General features: G+C 41.7%; 1 protein-coding gene and 1 pseudogene across 4 annotated transcripts in view; both read left to right on the forward strand.

Moving 5' to 3' along the window:
- Positions 1-1,428: 1,428 nt before the first annotated feature.
- LOC121322158 lies at positions 1,429-3,880 on the forward strand (annotated as a pseudogene).
- A 5,803-nt stretch (positions 3,881-9,683) lies between these two features.
- Positions 9,684-20,900, forward strand: part of LOC121322486 (tyrosine-protein phosphatase non-receptor type 4-like) — a 60,760-nt gene continuing 49,543 nt past the window's right edge. For 3 of the 4 annotated variants that reach the window (XM_041262544.1, XM_041262546.1, XM_041262547.1), the window contains exon 1: positions 9,684-10,117. The gene's annotated coding sequence lies outside the window, so the exon portion shown is untranslated. Of the gene's footprint in view, positions 10,118-16,374; positions 16,431-20,900 lie in introns of all 4 variants that reach the window. The other variant, XM_041262545.1, reaches the window with a different exon arrangement.

Below are 20,900 nucleotides of genomic sequence, written 5' to 3' on the forward strand. Positions count from 1 at the left end.
AGAGAGAACAGGAGGGGACCCAAGACCGATCTTTGGTGTACTGCTTTTGAGAAAGGGTGAGGTGTGGAGGTTGAGCCGCACCAGGTTACCTAGTAGGTGTGGTCAGATATATTTTACAATAAGAAAATAGACAATATCATACGTAAAAACAATTGGTATATGATCAAAGAAAAAGGAGACTGCATCACGAAGAAAAAATAACTAAAAACTGAGTGGGATGATCAGTGAAAACCAAAGAGAGATTACTCAGATTAGGGTAACTAAATCAGAAGCCGGTTAGCTGGCAGCTGCCAATTTTTATCCAACACTAAAAAGAAAATGTAAATTGTGACCCCTGCTGGTGAAGAATAAAACTGCATCCAGGCAACAATCAAGCTTCACTCAAGAAGGTCTACATAACATTATCTGCCAAATAACATCTCGCATAAACGATTATCAGAATAGCCCCGACTGACTGTAACGCGAGTTGTAAAGGACAAGTAACGATAATGTATTACACACAAGGATCCACTGGAGCTCTGTCAGACAAGTGGGCGGGTCTATGACTGTGGTGCTTTGGCCGTGTTGGGGACACCCTTTAGGTTTCGTGGCTGCGCAGGTGCCAGGGTCACATTCGTACGAGAGTCACGCAAGCAATGTACCGTATTAACTGAATTGTAAAGAAACTTTACCGGTAATTCAAATCCAATGCATTTAACATTTTTTAAAGTCATTGGGAAAAGTTTTGAATACGCTGTGCTTCTTCATGTTCATGTTTTTGTAGAACTCTCTCTTTCTCTCTCTCTCTCTCTCTCTCTCTCTCTCTCTCTCTCTCTCTCTCTCTCTCTCTCTCTCTCATAATTCGTTTTTCACATGCAAATGTATTTTTGTAAGTAGTTTACTAACATACAACGTACTATTGCTTTGTGACATGTATTTAATGTACTGTATTTATTTATTTGTTTATTTATCTATCTATCAACCTCGCCCAAAGGACAGAACCTCCAGTCAAGAGCCCGTTGATTATACAGTATATGATGCATTTTATTAACAATACGAGGCAAACGGAATACACGGATTGTGAAAATATTGCACTTCACAGTAGACACACGTTAGTGCCAGCTGGGTTTTAAATGCATACCACTGGAATAATTCCTGCATAATATTTCTCAGTGCATAGTGCAGAGAAGCACAGTGTGCATGTAATTCTGATGCAGTGGCTTCACCTACATCTTATGAATTTTACACTGTATGTTTATATGAAATCTGGATCTGCTTGGAGTCCCGTAGCTTTGCATGTTATTGTCCGGTCCGTGCACGAAGTGAACAGATCACACACACACCATTATTGTATTAATTATGCGTCTTGAAATAAATATGCAACATAATGAGCTGTTTTTGTTGTTGTCCACAGGTCAGATCTCTGTGTAGTGTTTTCAGCATCTGAAAATGACAGGCCAGTTTAACAGAAAGCTGACACGGTTTGTGCAGAAGTACCGGACTGGGCTGCTGGCGGCTTCTTGTGGGGGAATATTCACTGTCAATATTTTATACCATGTGTTTCCGGAGGAAACCTACAGAAAGCTCTACCAGGCCTGGCACAAAGGGGAGCCGGTCAGCCTTTCAGACAAGCTGCAGAGCACCTTCCAAGAGGTCCTGAAGGATGCAGGGGTCAGCTCTCCGCAGCGTTCGGCTTCCACCCAGTGGCAGCTGGGATACCCTGGACCCCTGCCGGTGCTCATGTTGGCATCCCTGCCAACTTCAACAGCACTGCCAACAGGGTGGTCCTGATAAACGGGAAGGAAGCAGCACTGGCAGGTCCCTCAAGGAAGCCTTGACGTTTTCCACGGAGGCGCAGAAATTATCTGTTGCGAGAGAGGTCGTTGGTTTGGAAAGCGGCGGTCCTGTCTTGAGTGCAGCTGTGGCTCCGGTGTGCGTAGCTGGCACTTGCTTTTCTGCGGTTGCCATCAAGCAAATCTTCAGCCTGTACCCTGGCCCCTGCTACTGCGTGGGCTTGTGAACCTAGCCGTGGCTGCTTCTGGGGCTGCTTGTTACTTTCTCACGTCTGACGCAGTATCCCAGTGGCTCGATTATAGATCAGACAAAAAGGCAGCCGGTATTTCGAAAGAATACGCCAGAGGTGGCGTCGAGTTTTATGATAAAATGTTGTCCAGAAATCGGACCCTTCGCAGTGTGATGGGAAAGAGCGGAAAGGAGATGTACGCAACGAGTGGCAACTTGTTCCCCGCGCATTGGATCAGATTGAAACATGCCCCGTACACATCCAGAAAAGCAGCGATCGTCAGCCTTCTCGAAGAGCAGGAGCAGTAAGAGAAGTACGCTATAGACTTCCTTATATGAACACTGTTCATGAATGTGCCTTCATATTGAGTATGTAAATGTTAACGTCTTTCTTGACTTCCAGGAAAACTCATTGTTCCACACAAGTGATTCTTTTTCTACTTTGAGTTTTAAAAACAACACACACTGATGTTTGTTTGTTTATTTATTTAGTTGGTTTTATTAGAAATGCACAAAAGGGTGTTAAGGAACAAGCCACCAGGCTAACACGTATGTCCAGGTTTTCAAACTTATTGTCCTTTTCTGGGTCACATGTGATACAAACAGCCACCCTTCTATATTATTATTTTTTTTTTAAATCCAGACTCACATGACATAATTTTACATCTGCAGTACATTTTGTGTTCCAGGATGAGGGGGCGGGGTAGGTATTTGTACAGGAAACTGAGTCTAGTCCCCTAAATAAAGCTGCTTTTCTCATGTGAAAATGCTTGTGCTTGACAGGGTTAAAGCACTCCCTTGCTGAAGCTGCGGTTTCTGGGTATTCGTGTTGTTTTGAACGTGCTTGGCTGACCAGGTGGAATGCTGTTGGGTATGACCTTGCCACGCTGAGGCGCTCTGAAGAAGGTTAAAGGGTCCTGCAGGGATCTGGCCAGATGGTGTTTATTTTTACAGCGCCCACTGCGAGGAGCTCTGTGTGTCCTGCTGTGTGATTCTGTGAGGCACATGGCTAAATGTCAATGGGTTATTGATACAAGGGATTCTATTTAATACATCAGAACAGTGGCGGATTTAAAAAAAAAAAAAAAAAAACTCTTTAAAAGACACTTACAAATCAGTTCAGTAGACTTTATGGTGTGTAAAAACCCCTTATGGTACAGTAAATTTCTATTTCTAGCTATTGCTATTGTCTCAAATTCCATTGTGGTAGATCAGCACAGTCAGACCGAATAGAAATGTGAATGAATGAATGAGACAGCCATACCGTGCCAGATGGTGGTAATCATTTGCTGTTTTTCCTTTTCCTTTTCCTACATTGTGTTATCCTGTACATTGTGTTCTGTAAACTGGGATCAGATATCTGATGCTGCCAGCAGTGCAACAAGAGAAATGTGTCAAAAAATGATATAGCGTGTACGAGTTTTGATAGCGTGAATTAAGAAAACAATGTGAATATTATGAATGGAAAGGGTAGTGAAATTGTGTGGTGTTTGTACAGCATGTACAATTCAATTCTGTGCTGTCACAGTTTACTTCTTTCATGGACTCTTGTTAACTGTCCAGTACCTTTGTTGGTGGTCCAGTTTGTTTACATCCCTGAAAGAAGGTTTTAGCTAGAGAGACTTGAGCCTTTAACCTGCTTCCTACTACATCACTTTGTGAACCAAGTACATTTGTGTTTACATGACTGCAAATGGTACAGAAAAAAGAAAAAGGTACGAGTGATCTTGAGAAGTGCAGAAAAACACTTGTCAAAACTTTAAGGACTATTTCTAAACACAGATTAAACTGCGCTGCTGGGGGGCCCTGAGTGGCTCACCCAGTTAAAGCCTGGGTAGCGCCAGTTCGCGTCCAGGCTGTGCAAAGAGGCTGAACTTTGCTGGGGACCCTGAGGGGGCGTCACATTGACTTGGACACTCATGGGGGGTGGGGGATGGGAAACCGGCAGGGATTGCTTCTCCTCATCGCGCAATAGCGGACCCTACTGGCCAGACATCGAGCACTTTCAGAATGGATAAGAGGCAGGGCTGGTCTCTATTCTCCAGGATCGGTAGCCCGCCCACCTCTGCTCTGGATTGCTCGGCGTAAGAGAGATTCTGGCTTTAGGCTTGTGAGATCGGAGAACTGTCACACGCCCCCAGAACATGTGTGCTGTGTGAGGACTTGCTGCCGTGAGGAGAAAAGACATAACTGGACAGTCCAAATTGGGGAAAAATAATAATTGATCATTCTAAACGATCTCAAGAGCTTTATTCAACAAAACAAGACGATAGAGGCCCTGTAATTGATGAAGATTAAAAGACATGACCTAACCACTACTCAGACACCAGTGATGAGAAAGCAGAACAAGCTGAACCAGGCAACTGATTAAACCACAGAGCTGCATAATGGTAAGCAAAGCACAGGCTGCAGGGCAGTGCCCAGCCGCACACAGGGCAGAGATGGGAGGGGTGTTGCATGTTTATAAACAGAAGCTGGATGCTAACGGATCATTTATATCATCTCTTTTGTGGGGCTCTAGTTTCTGGTGATTCTTTGTTGTTTTAATGTCTTCTACTCACGAGCCAAAACATTTCTTAAGTTAGAGTGGATCCTAAACAGCCTGGTGGCTTTGTGTGGATCTTTCTGTCTCCCCAAGCCTTTATAAAAAATAAAAACTGCTTTCCCCCTCTGCGTAGCCTCCACACTTCCACATCACCTCTAATGAACTCTGCATGTGATAAGTAAACCATTCCTTTTCATACCATGCGTTGCTTGTTAGATTTGTAAACATACATGTGAAGGTTTACTGGAGTATAAAGTGATAGAAGCTTATAAGAAATGTAGTATAACTATAGTGAGTGGATAGCATTATAAGCATTGGAAAAACTGCATGAATTGACCTCAGTAAACCCTACGAGGATATACCACGCTAGTTGATATATAAAAATATACACGGATAATGCTGTAAACAAAGCCCGCTGAGCACCAATATTGGACTATCTGCTGTTATGGGTTATACAGTCCAGGATCAGTGCTAATGTGGGTCTGTGAAACTACTCTATACTAAAGACAGTGAGATAGTGTTTCTGTCATTGAGTGTGGAAAACATCAGACAAGGTTGTATTTTACTGATATTTCTGAAAAGTTATTAGACTTAGTTTTGCACTTTAATACTTTTCTGAATGTATAAGAATGGCATTGAATCTGCCAGTAGGTGTCGCTAAAGCTTTCTTAAAGGAGTCACACTCCATTGTGAGTGAATGACTTGTACGGGTATCTGTTACCCTTTTCACAGGCTGGCCCTTCCAGCTGTACTGTACCGTATCTTTGAATGCAAAATGCAACAAAATTGGTATCAAATAATTGGTAAACAAATGCAAACAGTGTCCCTGACCATTCCCTTCAGCACTGAACTGCAAGAGAAATGCGGGGAGACTGCCAGCAATTGATCACGGTGACTGACACAATTAGGTTAATATGAATCCCTGCCAGAGACAATGTTTTATTACAGAATACTAAACAGCTCTTTTTCAACAGAGCTATAGAAACACAAGACGAGGTGCAGAGAGAGACTAGCTGTGTCTGCCCTCTGACATCGATCTGCTGTCTTGCTTACTTTTAGTAAATAAATGGAGGGAAGTGGGACAGCACCGTGGTGCAAACACTGCTTCTTCAAAAACAATACTGTGGTGAAAGGTAGTTATGTTATTATTTTAGGACAGTTAAAGGGATTAACTCATTTTTTTCTTAAAAGCTCTATAACTTACATAAACAACAAAGGTTACTGGTAATTTACTAAATGAAGTTTAACCCTTCTGCTGGAATTGTCAATAGACACCTAATTCCTCTTGTGCTCCCCTGTATCACATAACCAGCTAACAAGAGCACAATGCTGAATATTCAATATACTGTGCAAACTCACATAATAGCATTTCAAAGTGGTAAGACATTCAATATTAGAAAATGAACGTGGTGTCCAGGTATCCCTTTAATATTAGGTAAGACCAGGGTTACCATTGCAGATGCAGACTAACGAGTGCCAGTGAAACTCATCACCCAGCGCCCTTTAGGCACATCAAGCGCAATGGAAACAGTGTTTTGTAATGGGGCCGCCTCACAGAGCTTTGCTATGTGGTTATTTCAGGATATTTAAAGAACGTTTGAACAGTATTTCCGCTGATGCAGGTTGTTCCACTGCTATTTTCTAGTCTCTAGACCTGCAGTAGCTTGTTGTCTCAGTGTCCCTACTGAGCCTGCAGTGGCCCTCCAGGACTATGATTGGGCGCCCCTGCTCTAGATGAGCACTCTATCCAAGCTCCTGTTGTTCAGTGTCAGCAGCACTTTCATTTTGTATTTCTGTTTAGAGATTTAGATTTACTATCCAGTCAGACTCTGGTACCTTCCTGTGTGTTAACAGTGCAGCGTCACGTGGCTTGCTTATCCACCCCCCTAACGGTATTCTGTTCCACTATGAATAGGAGCGTCCTTCTCTGTTCACAATGCTTTCACTCATCTTGTGTTATTCAAAGAATGTGTTCTAAAAGCCTGTTCCAATGCATTCCTTGTAAAAGTTTACACTGTATCTTTGCACACATGGTTTTTCAATGGTTACGCTATGCATTTACCACAGTTTACCTTGGCCTGCCTTGTTTATTAATATGCTGTGGTATACCTCTTAGTTCTTTGCAACGCTTATCTATGCTTTACCATGTGTTTTTACTATGCTGTATTACTGTGCTATGCTTTTTACTACGGAGACACTATAAGGGATTGAAATAGCTGGACTGGACTGCGGAGGTCCACTAGGCCTCGATGCCCTAGCGCACAAATGGCCCAAAGCACCTTTATACCCTTTCCAGCCTACCCTGCTGCTCCCTGCCTTCCTCGAGAAGGTCAGCAGAGAGAGAGCGACAGTCCTCCTCGTGGCCCCCAGATGGCCTAGGAGAACCTGGTTTTCGAACCTCTGCCAGCTGCTGCAAGGCCAGCCCTGGGAGATCCTGCTGCGCATAGATCTCCCCAGTCAGGAGAAAGCTACACTCTGGCACCCAGAACCGGACAGACTCCAACTGTGGGTCTGGCCCCTGAACGGGACAGTCTGTCCTAGGGCTCTCAGACGCAGTAGTGAGTACTCTGCAGAACGCTAGGGCTTATTCCACAAGAGTGTTGTATGCCTATAAGTGGAAGTATTTTAAAAACTGGTGCATAGACTCCACGGAGCGGCCTATCGGGAGCTTGGATATAAAATGCTCAGCGAATACCTGATAAGCAAGCATATCCCAAAAGTACTCAATTTGGCGGTCATCTTTCAAGCTAACCAATCGTTATGTGTTTAAACACTTGCATTGTGAGGGTGATATAAGAGAGCCGCGTCCTTGTGCTGACAGTTTGTGAGAAGCGCCCATGGATTTATAAAAGAGGAAGCTGAGATTCATAATGCGAATGAAGATGTTGACAGGCAACTGAGTCGACGGGCTGCGTGAGGATGAAATGTTAGCACAAGACAGGCAAATGGGGAAGCAGTGCAGAGAACTGATTAGATACTAAAAATAAACTGGTTAACACAGAAATAAAACTGCGACCAGTCAACAGCCGCGATCTCTGCAACGTGGTCGGAACACACATGCAGCGGGGAACTACCTGCGCCAATGGAAATAATTCATAGGAGGTGCTCAGCAGTTCACACTTAAAACCCCCGTTCACTTCTGTTATTGCCACGACGTGAAAGTAAGATCATTCTATGACAGCTAGGAAAAACTGACAATCCACTCAACTACATGTGAGAATAATCCTTGACGAACTGGTACATTTGTAAGAATTCCTACCCGTTTGTCGCGCTGATATTAATTCACTTGAGATTTGTCCATTTTTAAGGATTTCCACGCATAACAAGATTATTAAGCTCTCTATTTTTTTTTTTTTTTTTTTTTTAGTTTCTCCCCCCTCTAAGTTTGTTGGTCATTTTCATTGTGCATCGTCAGTTGGATCCGATATGATCAAGAGAAAGGTCAGTAATACAAGCAAGAATAATTCATGTATTAAATGAGGTCGATGGTAATTAGTAATACAATATGTACTGATAGAAGCAGTCTATTAATGGTCATTTATTATGAAAGGTGCCCTTAAGGAACACATAATGCATCCACAATACAGCAGTCATAATACTCTAAAAGCAGCGTTATTATACTTTCACAATTTCCCCCCCCCTTTTTTTTAACTAAATGCAGAAATGACAATACAAACGCGGTACACAATTGACAGGAACATTGGAACAACGATCTGGAGATACAGCAGGCATTGCCAGGGTTGCATTCAGATTGCATTAATGCAATGCTAGGAGATGAATAACACGAACACATTGTAAACTGTTTAACCTCGTTAAACAGGGAGGTGCTTGTTACATGCTTGTTTAAAAATGTCATCTCACGAGTAAAGGCTGTGGCCCATTTACATTTGTGAATAAATAAGATTTACAATAAATAAACTGTCACTGTTACAGGTTGCATTAAAATAGTGTCGCGTCGGGTCTCGCAGCACCGCCGAATGGGACTATTGGTGTGCTATGAAGTTGCAGGGGTACCGGGGCTAATACTTTCCCTGTGTGTGTGTGTGTGTGTGTGTGTGTGTGTGTGTGTGTGTGTGTGTGTGTGTGTGCGCGCGTGTGCTGTCCTGTTTGTGTGTGTCACCCTGCGTGATTCTATGCGTGGAAGCGTGTTTAGGGTCTAGGCAGTAGGTGTTTCCTGCACAGTGCAGCTGGAGGAGAGAGGGGTCTGTGTTTGCGGCAATGTGATTTGTGCTCGGTTCTGACAGTCAGCTGTTTGCGCGGGACTGGGGGCCTGAGCGATTGGTCTGTGTGTATGTAAATGTGTCCTTTTGTGTGTGTGAGACAGCAGGGTTCGAGGGGAATCGCTATTCAGGAGCTGCCTGCGCGCAGCTTGTAGGGTTGTGTGTTGTGTTGCTGGCTCTGCCCTACTGAGCTACTTATCCTTTTGTTAAAAAGAGAGTCATTTTGCCTGCCGTTCTGCTTTCAATAAAAATAGCAGTTTTAACTGCTTTGAACTGCAACCTGTGCTGTCTTCATTTATTCCGTTGAGGACCAGATACGCCTCAGCTACACACTACCGTATAATGTCACCAGACATCAAGTTTGGTAGTTCTGAAGTTTTTATAGAACTGTTCAGCATGTTAATTATTTCAATCTTGTCGCAATTGTTTCTCTTGTTTGACACGTGGGTGTCATATATTATTTGTGTTTGCACACTGTGAGGGTGGCTGGCTTATTCACGCATTTGTATTAGTGTGTTGCATAGCTGTCAACCTTTAACACCTACAGTGGCACGGAACAATTTTTAAAGTGGGGGTGCTGAAAGGCATTGAACAAAACCCTAGTATATGATGGAAGCCATGCAAAGCCAGGGGCCCTGCACCCCTAGTTCCTGCGCCCTTGAACACTTACGTTTTTTATTTTAGCAGGGCGTCTCGGATAACAAGGACAGCTTGCTTTGTTTTGTTTTGTTTTTTAGCACGCTAAGTATCCTAAAAATATCATATTACGTCATGGTCTACTCCCGCGATACTGTTCAGCTATCACTCCCCACTGAATTCCCGCTGAGCAGCACGCCTCCCCCGCCCTTTGGCCCCGCCCCCGTGCGCTGGCGGCGTTGCTGAGGCTGCGTCATGTTACGTTGCTATGCTGTTGCTTGTTTGGCGCTGCGGCAACAGACTGGCTCCACTGCCTAGATAACTTACGCTAACTACGGACGACAGAACGGCTTTCACGCTCTGTTTTCACCGCCAGCCCTTCTTTTTTTTAACGAGAAGGGATTTTAACTAACAAGCGACGTATGTGTTCGGGGAGCGGCGTCTCCTCCCCGAGGTCGCGTTTGGTTCGTGCCCCCGGTTTTGGGGTATTGTTGTGTTGTGTTTGCCCTTCCGAGGCGTGTGTGTAAAGAGGCCCGCAGTCTGGTGTCTGTGTGGGACTGAATTCAGCACGGGAATGATGTAGCTGCGGGGCTCCGGCGGCTAAATTCAACTGGACTTGTTCACATTTCTTTCTTTTTTTTTTTTTTTTGTATTTTTGTTTTATGTTTTTAATTTCACTTCATAAAACTGGAACCTCCTGGCGCTGTTTATGAAGGTAGGTAGCGGGTCTGTTTTTTTATTTTACCCCACTTATACCTCATCTTAGCCTGCACGCTTTACCGTCTCGAGTCCAGATACTACGAGGACGGATCACTAGTCTTGGCTTCGCGTTCGGACAGCAGCAGAAATCGCACAGGAGTAACCGAGAGTCGAGCTTTTCATGAAGAATGTCGAGGTTGTGTTCGCTTCATTGGAATGTCAGCGGGAATTTTGTTAAGAAATACGTTGTAGTTGAACTGATGCAATGAACAAGCCGACTTTTGTGATTCATGCTGAGTTTTGATCGCATTCGTGGTTGTTTGCACTGTGTATTTTTGTGTTGCTCAACCCCGGCATGACTGGGTTTTGATTACCTGTCAAAATCAATGCGGTGGTTAATGTTTTCTAGGCGAATAGATCGTTTGTCTAATATAATATCAACTGCTCTACAGAGACTCAGTGTTCAACTTTCCATCAGCTTGCATATTAACGTTGATAACATAGTAACGGTGTCTCTAGTATCAGTTATTTCACAATGATCACTTTGTTCCAATCTACAGTATACATGCAGCAGTACCTTTGTCGCTGGGTTTAGCTAATCATTTGCTTCTTGATTGAAAGTTTACGGAGAGTCGGTGTCGGAAACATCACTGAAGCCTTTCACGACATAATCTGTTTTTGTTTTGATTAAAATGCAGTTTTGAGCGATTATTACAATATTTGACTTAGTTTTATCATCGGCGTAACGGTCAAAAAAACAAAACACTTGATGACTGAGTAAATCTTTACTTCTCACATTCGACTGGTCTTCCCAGGTCTCCTTGTGGGATAGACTAGCTGCTGCTTTTCGATTCGTATTTTCAATTGATGACACAGGTCTAGTGTTAACAGTTTTTTTAGTTAAGTTACAGCCAAAAACAGTATTGTAACTCAAGTGTGTTACTTTTTCGAAATACATTTGAAGTGTGTAAAGCTATTGGCTCGATGTCTGATTGTGGAAACACCCTTACTGTAAGCAGTGTTCACTGTTTGTTTGACACATGCAATGGCACACCAGTTGAATCGGCAGCTGTCTGTTGTGTGCTAACCTTGCAAACAGGATACTGTCAGTTCTTCTGGATCGCTTGCGTTTTCTGACAGAATGCTGAGACCCCCTGAATGCCAGCGCTAATTCCTCTATTCCTTTGTTTCTGAACTGAACAGAAACAAACATTAATGTTATCCTTACATAGGACAACCATGTCACTGTTTTCCAAATGAACGGGTTACAAGAAATAAATCAGACAGTAGACACCAGTGAAAAGTTATGGACTTGTCCGGTGATGAGGTTTTGTACCGAAATGCTTTACAGTGTATGAGTGACATCTTGCATGTGAAGCAACAGCAATGTCTTTTGCAGGTACAGTAATTGCATGCGGACTGTATGTAAACCAGTCAGCTTAGTGTGATTGTATATAGGATCTGTTTCAAAATTCAATCTAAAATCGAATATAAAAAAAACTCTGTACCGTACATATGCTGTATGCTGACCTGAGCCATCAATATGTACAATACATGATTGACACATTGGAATAGAAGTCTTGTTTATTTCTTTCAAAACGTGTTAACTACAATAACCACACTGGAATGTTGCTTGGATAACACAGTATATTCTCTGGTGTCTTGAGCTTTTTTGTGCATGTGTGTTTGCTTGTACTTTTACCAGTCAGTCAGTGACATATTCAGAATAGAAAAAGTGCTGTTTACTTGAATTCTTGCTGAATGTAACTGTTCCATCTCGGGCACTTTCAGAAAGTCCTCCACCCCAGTATAGACTGACTTGCCTTTTATTTCTAGAGAACAAGACACAGGCTTGACTTACATATGAAGTGGCATGGCTAAGCGCTGTACCCACAGTACCCAGGTGATGTCATGGTTGTGTATTGAAGTGCACAGGTACTGTAGCAGTGGATTCCTCTGCTTCTGTCAGCCACTCTGGCTCTGTTGTATTTTATCATGTCCGCAGCTCAGTTGCTATTCTACAGTGGGTTAAGGCTTGCACTTGTGTTCTGTGGTATCAGCTGAAGAGACCAGTGTTGTTATGCAGATAACACCCTACACAAGTCCAAAGTGAATTAATGGAGATGATTTTACCAAGACCGTTTTGCCATACGTAGGAGCACGCTACTGTAAGGGAAAGCCAAGAGTATTGTAGTGTCTAGAGTTGAAATGCCATTCTTAGGCAAAAAAAGCATGTCTTATAGATGGCTGACTCATTGCCTGTGTTCTGTTTAACTTTGTTTTATCAGAGGTATTGCACGACTGTTTCCAGTACACATGATTTGATGTGGCCATTATTCTCTTGTGAAGCTGGTACTGTAGACTCTAAGATAAATATCTACAGTACAGCCTGAGCACTTGTAACGATTCCGAAATCGCTGTGATTCATTTTGTGATGGATATCAGTATCAATTAAAAAAAGTGTCCCCTCCCAACTGCTTCCCAAAAAACACATCTTCCCTTTGATGTTTTGTGTATTTCCCAATCGATTCATGAACACATCGGGAGGCGGTGAAATGGATTCCTTAAACCCATTTATTCTAGTTTGGTAACGGGTGGCTGGATGTAACAAAGTAAATGAAACAGATGTTGAAGTCTGTATGCTCTGTGCTGAATGCTCAGTGAATATGTTTTCTTTTTGGCTTGTTAAGGGAGGGGATACAGTGGTAGATTTGAGAAACACTGCAGAAGGGTTTGTGTTGCATTCCTGTTCCGCAGTGAATGAGTGAGGGAGCGAGCTGAAGCAGATCAAACCATTGCATTGGTGCAGAGGGGAATGCCCTGAATGTGAGAGTAAGAACAATGAATAGCTGGGTTTAGTGCACCCGCCGGCTGGTTTAGGGATGGGGAATGGCAGAGAAATTCTGTTGCTGGTGATGTTGTAGTACAATGTTTTGATGCATAAAACGGGCACACAATTTTCTTTCATTGCTGCTTTGCTTAGATGCATCTTGTGGGTTTAGCATAGCCAGCATCCTAGTATAAAAATGTTTGAAACGGCCCAATTCTAATGAATGTGCTGCAAATTCGACTGTTGTAGCAGGTCTAATCACTGTTGGGGGAAGGTGGGTGGATATTACAGATTTACTAGATGCTGTGTAAAGAACGATAAGGAAACTATTCATAATGAGAGTGATTTGTAAAGGGGCATTGATAGAACTGTGTTGATTGTTATAGGAACTGCTGTATACTATAGCAAAGCCTAATACAGTTACACTGTAATACCTTACAACCAATTGTACTGTACTTCTTTTCGTGACAAACATTGAGTAGTGCTTTATAATTTACAATTCTGAGGTTTACTGTAGAGACTCTGCTATATTAACAGGTATTCGTGACTCTTTTCATATAGTTAACACAGTGTAATACGTTAGCACAATAGCTCAGATAACGTAAAACTTAATAGAAGTCATTTGGACACAATGGCAGAACCCTGTTCCACTGTAAAATAGTGCTTCCCCATGCTTGCTTGCTCAGCCACGGTGTCCCCTGCCCCTGCCCCAGCTCCTGCCCCTGCGCTTTTCTACATGCCTGATTCCGGTATGGGTTTTGAAAAACAAGGGCAGGCCCTGTTACAGGTGTTGAATTTTAAATCAGACCTGTCAGTGCTTTTTATTATGTTTCAAATAGTTTTAAATTGGACCCATTTTTGAATGCTCATACGTAGAGATGAAGCCATGAAAAGTGATGAGTTAATGACCGTTGTCTCCTGCATTACACCTCGCCAGAGTGCAAGACGTGGGTCCAGTTCTTGCCTCCAATGAAGTTTCTGCAATGACCAGTGAGTCTTCTCAAAACAGCTTGAAGCTTGGTAGAAACAAGCATTGAAAAGCATTAGCCTCACAAGTTTCTAAGCGGGTTGAATTTACCGTGATGCTATTGGTCAGCAAGAGTTCACGTGATGCAGCCGGGCATTCAACAAACAAGCAGGGCAGCTGGCCAGTGCCCTGACATCACAACATACGAGTCATGTAACCTGAGGCACAGTCACACAGCAGTCTGCACAATTGATAAGTCTTGTAATTGACAGCTGCAGCAGAAGTTCTGGATCACTGCAGATTTGCCCGAGGCTTAACCTGACTTTGAGGCAGGTCGTATTGCCGGGCAGACTTGGAGTTTATTATGAAGTGAATTTTTTCAAACACTTGTTACTGTGCAAGGGTGAACCGCTCCAGTTTAGTGAAATATTTCTAGTTCTGTGGTTTATAATAACCTTAAAGGTTTTTGTTTTGTTATTCAGGTTTCTATATTAAATCTGAAGTGTTTTCTTTTTTTTTCTTTCTTCCACCGTAGGTCATTGTGAGTTCATAAATGCCATTGCTGTTTAGGGTTTATGTATTTTTTAGACTTCTTAGTTACACAGTTAGTGTCGGTGTACAGTAACACTCCTGCTGTCCATGTGGAAGCCTGAGCATGTACACCTGTAGCTTCCAAATACACACTTGACTACAGTAGAAATGCTGGGGTATGTGCTTAACAGGAAAGCAAACAGATTTTTAAGGTTACTTTGTGATTTGTACCAGTGAGCGTCGCCAGTTTAAAATGTACTACTGTCCCATTTAAATGACAGAAACACTACCTTGACAAAATGCTTACATTTATGAATCACTTCTTATATAAGTAAGACATATAGTGTAAATATTAGCATTTAATTGATAAAAGATTTAAAGGAAGTATGACCTGCTTTTAGTGATTTCCGACTGGCCCGTAGATTAATTGTATTTTAAATTTCAACATACAGCGAACATTTTAAAATAGCTGAATAGCAGTTATGACTATTGATGATAAAAATTAATAATATTTTGCAGTTGATGCCAGCCAGTCTCCCTAACAAGTTTGAATGTGTCTGTGTGCCACGCTTTACTTTAGATATGTGCCATGAGTACTTTGAAGATAAACTTGTTTATCTCTTTTCCACCACAGAGCAGATCGAGGTTATTTTATGTACCGGTACTTTTAATTTCCTGACGTGGGTGTGAGGCATTGCTGTTTGCTTTCACTACAACTGACCTTTAAATTAAAAGCAGGTATTGCACATAAGCAGTGGTTTGTAAAATCTTCTGTAAAGTTTTTTAATTCAGGGTTTCCTGGAGTTTAGTTTTAGCTGTCTTCTGCAGTAACGTTTGACTAATAACTTGATAGGCATGTGTTAACTTTGACAGCAGCCCTCAATGTCTGTGTAGGAATGGGTTATGTACAGTACAGAGAGCCTGCATCTGCTGTTTTACGACAAGTTGAAAAATATGAAAACTGAGTTAGACTGACACCAAAGAAAATTAAATAAATGATGCGATTTAAAGCAGTGACTCTTAGTTCAGGTGTTTTGTAAAGACATTTGTTCTACTGCAGTGAAGCCAAAATCTTGCAGTTATATTAGAAATCCATATAGTTGAAGTTGGACAGTTTGGGGGTTTTTGGCACAAATTAAGCAAAAATGAGCAGTCATACTGAGAGTCACTGGTACCCCTACAAAAGGAAAATACTCTTCTTCAGACCCTGCAGTGAAGCATGGGCTTAGAAATGAGCAAATTGAACACGCCCGCACGCCCGCACGCACGCACGCACGCACGCACGCACGCAGCCCAGTCAGTTGAACCACAGTCATTTATTGAGCTCCTTTTTTCTGGATGCCCCTGCAGTTGAAGTAGCTTTTACAATCCAGATACAAAACCCACCTCTTGTTTGTGAGGACCTTCACAAGAGGGATACAAACACAAGACATGATAGAATTATATGATGGCACCCCCTGCAGTTCTGTATCTCAGCAATAGCCCTTGAAAGACGGGTCAACCCTGTGGATTTCTCAACAACACACATGGATTAAAAACTCCTTTTGGAGTTGATTGTATTTAGTGGTGGTGCTAAAAGTACTCAGGGGGTGTGGAAAGTGCAAGAGGACTCCCTGTTGTTGGGATCTGGCTGCAGTTTATGTTTACATAGCTTTAACAGTGATATACTCGCCTGAACTAAAGTGACGCATCATTTGTGGTAAATCCATTGCTTCCTACAATACAGTAGCTGTCTTTTTATTTGTTATGTAATGGATAATATTTGTACATTGCTTATTCTTTTTTTTTTTTACTAGTAAAATCGCCTGTCACAAATCACTTGTTAATGTCCCCCTCCTCTTATTTTTACTACGTTGTTGGAGAATATAATGTTTGTGGTGGGGGGTGGGGGTAAGTACACAAGGAATTGAGCAGCTGTTCAAACGGTTTCTTCATAAAATTTCAGAGTGACTCAAGTATCACAAGGAGGAAACAGACGATTTAGATGAGCAGATCCAAGCGGTCAGTAAGTTTGAAACCCTATTTTGTGCACCTTCTTCTAAAATTAAGAACGTTTGCATCATTTTATTTATGGGACACACATATCCCTTCTACCCTAAAGGGTTAGGGGGACAAGCTCCTGAAAATATCAGTTCCGCTTTTATCACACACCAGATGATCTCAATCACATTTATTGTGTCAGTCTTACAGACCCACTCATCAGTTTTGGAAACAAAAGCATGAGATTACAAAGTTTACATACAGCCTAAGTATTCTCCAGGAAACACAGTGATGGCATTCTGTAATGCAGAGATTCTCCCCTCCTTGTGTGAGTGTGATTTCTCCCACTGCTGCTTCTCAAGAATGGAATACGATGTGAACAGTTTTGGTTTTAGTTTATAGACTACTCCAGACCCATGTCCTTACTGGCAGGTTATGCTTTGCTTTCTTTCTACTTTCCATTTGTTCTGTTAATCAGGTGGATTTGCAGTCTTATACTGTAAAGGATCGGGTGAGCTGCTTGTTTTTATGAGCAAAACAGTATACACTATGACTGTATAATGTGTTCAGTTCCCTTTATTGTATATCTGTTCATCTAGGATCTGCAGAACATTTTCCATTGGTAGAAATGTTTAGCTGCTATTTGGAGCACAATATAAGGTCAGTTATTCCACTCAGAAACCACACAAACGCCTGTGACGAAAAAATGTATGTTCAACAACAAATGTACAGTAGCAAGGTTGCAAATGTCAAATAATTTCCTCCAAGTCAGGAGGGATCTAAATCAGTTAGAGTGTATGTCTATAGACAAGTGAGAACCACAGACTTGCAGTACAATGTGTATAGAGTCAGTAGGTGGGTGCTACTGAAAGAGGCAGAGTGGAGCATGCTTCGATTTGAACCTTGAGAGAACTCTTGGAAGCACTTTGCTGTTTCAGCATGACAGTGACCCAAACACACAACTGCAGTTTTAGCAAGCTGGCTGGGAAAGGTCAAGTTACTGTAGCCCACTTGTGTGCTATTTCTTAACTTACCCTGCACAGCAGATGTGGCACTCACTGAAGCACTAAAACAAGGAGAGCAGGATGTGTTCAGCTTGGTAGGGGGAATTGAATCCGCTGTGCAAAAGGCAGAGCAGTCGTTCTTGAAAAGTTTAGTGTCTGATTGACACTTAGCAAAGGTTTACATTTTCTTATGCTACTAAAAATTCTGGCAAGGTGATAAAATGTTCAGGAACTAAGATTTATGTCCACAAGCCATAGTGCAAAGTGTTGATTAAAATCTGCCATGCCTTTTTTTTTTTTTTTATGGAATTGCTAAGCGTACAGAAGGTTGCTGTTATTGTTCACATCCATTCTAATATTGGCGGTGGTTTTAACACATACCTAGTTTTTTAAAAGACAGCTGCCCTGTAGGAATTTGGAACATGATTAACACAGTGTAAAATGAAATGCTGCAGTTAGCTGAACAAGTAAGGAAAATGGCAGATGCCAAATTAATTTTCTACCAGGAGTGTTGTAACTCTTCTTCAGCTCCCGTACTGTATTATCCATGTCCATGTTATCCTTATCTCAGATTCGGTAATCATTTTAAAGCCTGAGTTGGGCAGGATATTTTACTTTAACATTTCAGTTAGCTGTGTTCAGCAAACTGCTACAAAAACTCAAGGACAAAGAACAAACAGAGTACATTTATACACACTCCTAATTTGCATTGCAGATAATTTGTTTTAACAAACTTGGGCATTCTTCTGTAGCCTTTTAATAATCTATCTAAAGGGATCTAGTAATTACTCGTTAAAGTGCCTTGGAGAACAAGCAAACCCACAGTCTATTGATGTCTCACTGTAATGGTAATCTCTTTATAGACTATTTATTATCCCTTGGGGCTGAAATAGTGTGGAAGTGCAGAAAGACAAGAGAGCACAGCATACTGACAGCTCCTTCACACTGTACACACTTGGGGTGTACATTTCTTATTTTTCAGTGTACCAGTACGTCTGTTTTTGTAAAGATGTTACATGCATCAGGATTTTGAATTTCTGTTGTACTTGTAAGCAGTGTGTTACAGTGTGAATATTTCGCTCTGCTTAGGTACAGGAGATGTGTTTTTGGTTTCAGTATTCATTTTGTGACCTACCCATGTGTCTTCATGACTTCATTGCATGGGATTGTTCATATGCATGCTTGTCTGTATAATGAAGATGAATACGTGTCGTCCCAGCTCATGTGGACCAGGGGAAGGGCTGCTCGACCCCCTCAGTGATTTGCACGCTTCAATTATCATTTCGCAGGAAAGCCCTTAAAAACAAGCTTTAATGTGATTCTACTGTTCTGTCAAGATCATCCTCCACACAGAGAAATATAGGCAAGTGTACCTACAGTATTCCACTCAGGTTCTCCCCATGCTGGAATGAGTCATACAGCTCTTTTAAGCGCATAACACCACTCTGGAACCCTTTTCTCAATCAGATCTCAATCTCTGTCTGTTCCACTGCTCCACTGCTACATGTTCCACTGCTCTTTTCTTTTTTCTCATGTTAGATATTTTTCGTTGACTCTTATTTCACCTCTGTGGTTTCAGCACACTTGTTGGTTGAGGTGTATCTGACAGTACACCACCAACAGGCTGCACATTTACTGGCGAAAGTAAGAATCTTTAGCTGAACAAAAGAAATGCAAAATCAAACAAACAAGCAAGAAGGGTTTTGATCTAAAAAGCAGCTTGATCCATTCCTGGTTTTTAATATGACACACCTGAGCATCTTACCTATACACAATGTGGCCAATCAAACTTGTATTAAAATCTGGAATGGGTAAACCTGCTATGCAATAGGAAGTCTTATTTCCATGCCTGAACAGCAGTGTGGTGTAGATTGTCTTTTGTCAGCACTCGAGTGGTCTTGGGGGAATGACCCCATCAGAAGGTCATGAGATTGCTGCCCTGCCTAGAATGGTTGCCTGTATTCTTGACTCCGTGTATGCAGCTGTTCATCTCTGATCAGCGATTTTGGTTAGAAGGAGGGATTGAGAATTGTCACAAATCCTTTAGAGGTCAGAGTGGAGCATTGTGTGGGTCTTGCGAGAGCGAGACACAAAAAACTGATTTAGTGAATCTTTTATACAGTAAATTTAAGCTGGGATGAGTGGAAGCAGCAAAAGATCAAAGTAGGGGAGAGTGTTCTGCTGTAGGCGTTCTATTTGTAAGATACTGTGTCTGTTTTTATGTTCCACACCAACCTTCTCAGAAGCTTTTTTGTACAGCACTGGTCCTGGTAGTCATTCCACACCCCTGTAAAGGGAGTAGGTGTTTTTGTAAATTCAGTTGTTTTAAGAGCTCATAAATCTGAAGCTGTTTGAGATATACAATAATAATAATAACATTATTATTATTTTTATTATTATTATTATTATTATTATTATTATTATTATTATTATTATTATTATTATTATTATTATGTGTTCCAGATCTTCTGTATAGTTTTTTAACAAAGCACCCGTTTTGTGATTGTAAAGACTGCCATGTATAGTTTGTACACTAACTGAAAGCAAAATTTAAAGCTTGTTGTCAAAATTCTCCAGTCCTGCACTTTAATTTGAGTCTCAGTTTGGAATGCCAAGCTTGTACTTTTAAGTAGTAGATGACCATTTTGGGAAGGATTAGATGGAAACATAATTAATCAACACACTTTTCCCTTGTTACTAAAATTAAATTTTTCTGATTGCCTGAGCAGCTTTTGCAGAAAGTAGCTTTTTATTTGTGAATGTCTCCCTTTTAAAGTGAAGGTTCTCTTGGATGAGTTTTCAGAATACACGTACATAATGCCTGCAGTGTGGAGTGACTGGCAGATCAGAGATGGTGATAGGAAAAGACAGAGAGCTTTGATAGACTGAGCAGCGCAGCAGAATGTGCTGCTAAAAGATGAAGGAAATTAGACTGCTGAAAGGAACTGAAAAGGCCCAGTGACGTTTAGTTATTAGTTCTAGGTTATTTCACTGTAGGCAAAGATGTGTTTCTTTGAGGGCTGCAGGATTATGTGCCATACTGTTACCGATCGCTGTATAGCCGTCTGCTATGAATATAAAGGTGACAGTTTAATATCTCTAATGTAAGAGCAGAGCTGTGCATGCTGGTGTGTAGAGTACCACTACAATTGTCATCAGCATGGCAGGAAGATCTTCCACAGCGTAGACATCATCATCAAGTTCTAAATAAAGTCTCTGCTTTCATGTGACTGTGTTGGAGCATGGTGTTCTTTGGTTCCTTTACTGTGAACAAGGTAAAGAGTCTGCTTTCATGTGACTGTGTTGGAGCATGGTGTTCTTTGGTTCCTTTACTGTGAACAAGGTAAAGAGTCTGCTTTCATGTGACTGTGTTGGAGCATGGTGTTCTTTGGTTCCTTTACTGTGAACAAGGTAAAGAGTCTGCTTTCATGTGACTGTGCTGGAGCATGGTGTTCTTTGGTTCCTATACTGTGAACAAGGTAAAGGT

The sequence above is a fragment of the Polyodon spathula genome, chromosome 10, assembly GCF_017654505.1.
Source record: "Polyodon spathula isolate WHYD16114869_AA chromosome 10, ASM1765450v1, whole genome shotgun sequence".
Lineage (NCBI taxonomy): Eukaryota > Metazoa > Chordata > Actinopteri > Acipenseriformes > Polyodontidae > Polyodon > Polyodon spathula.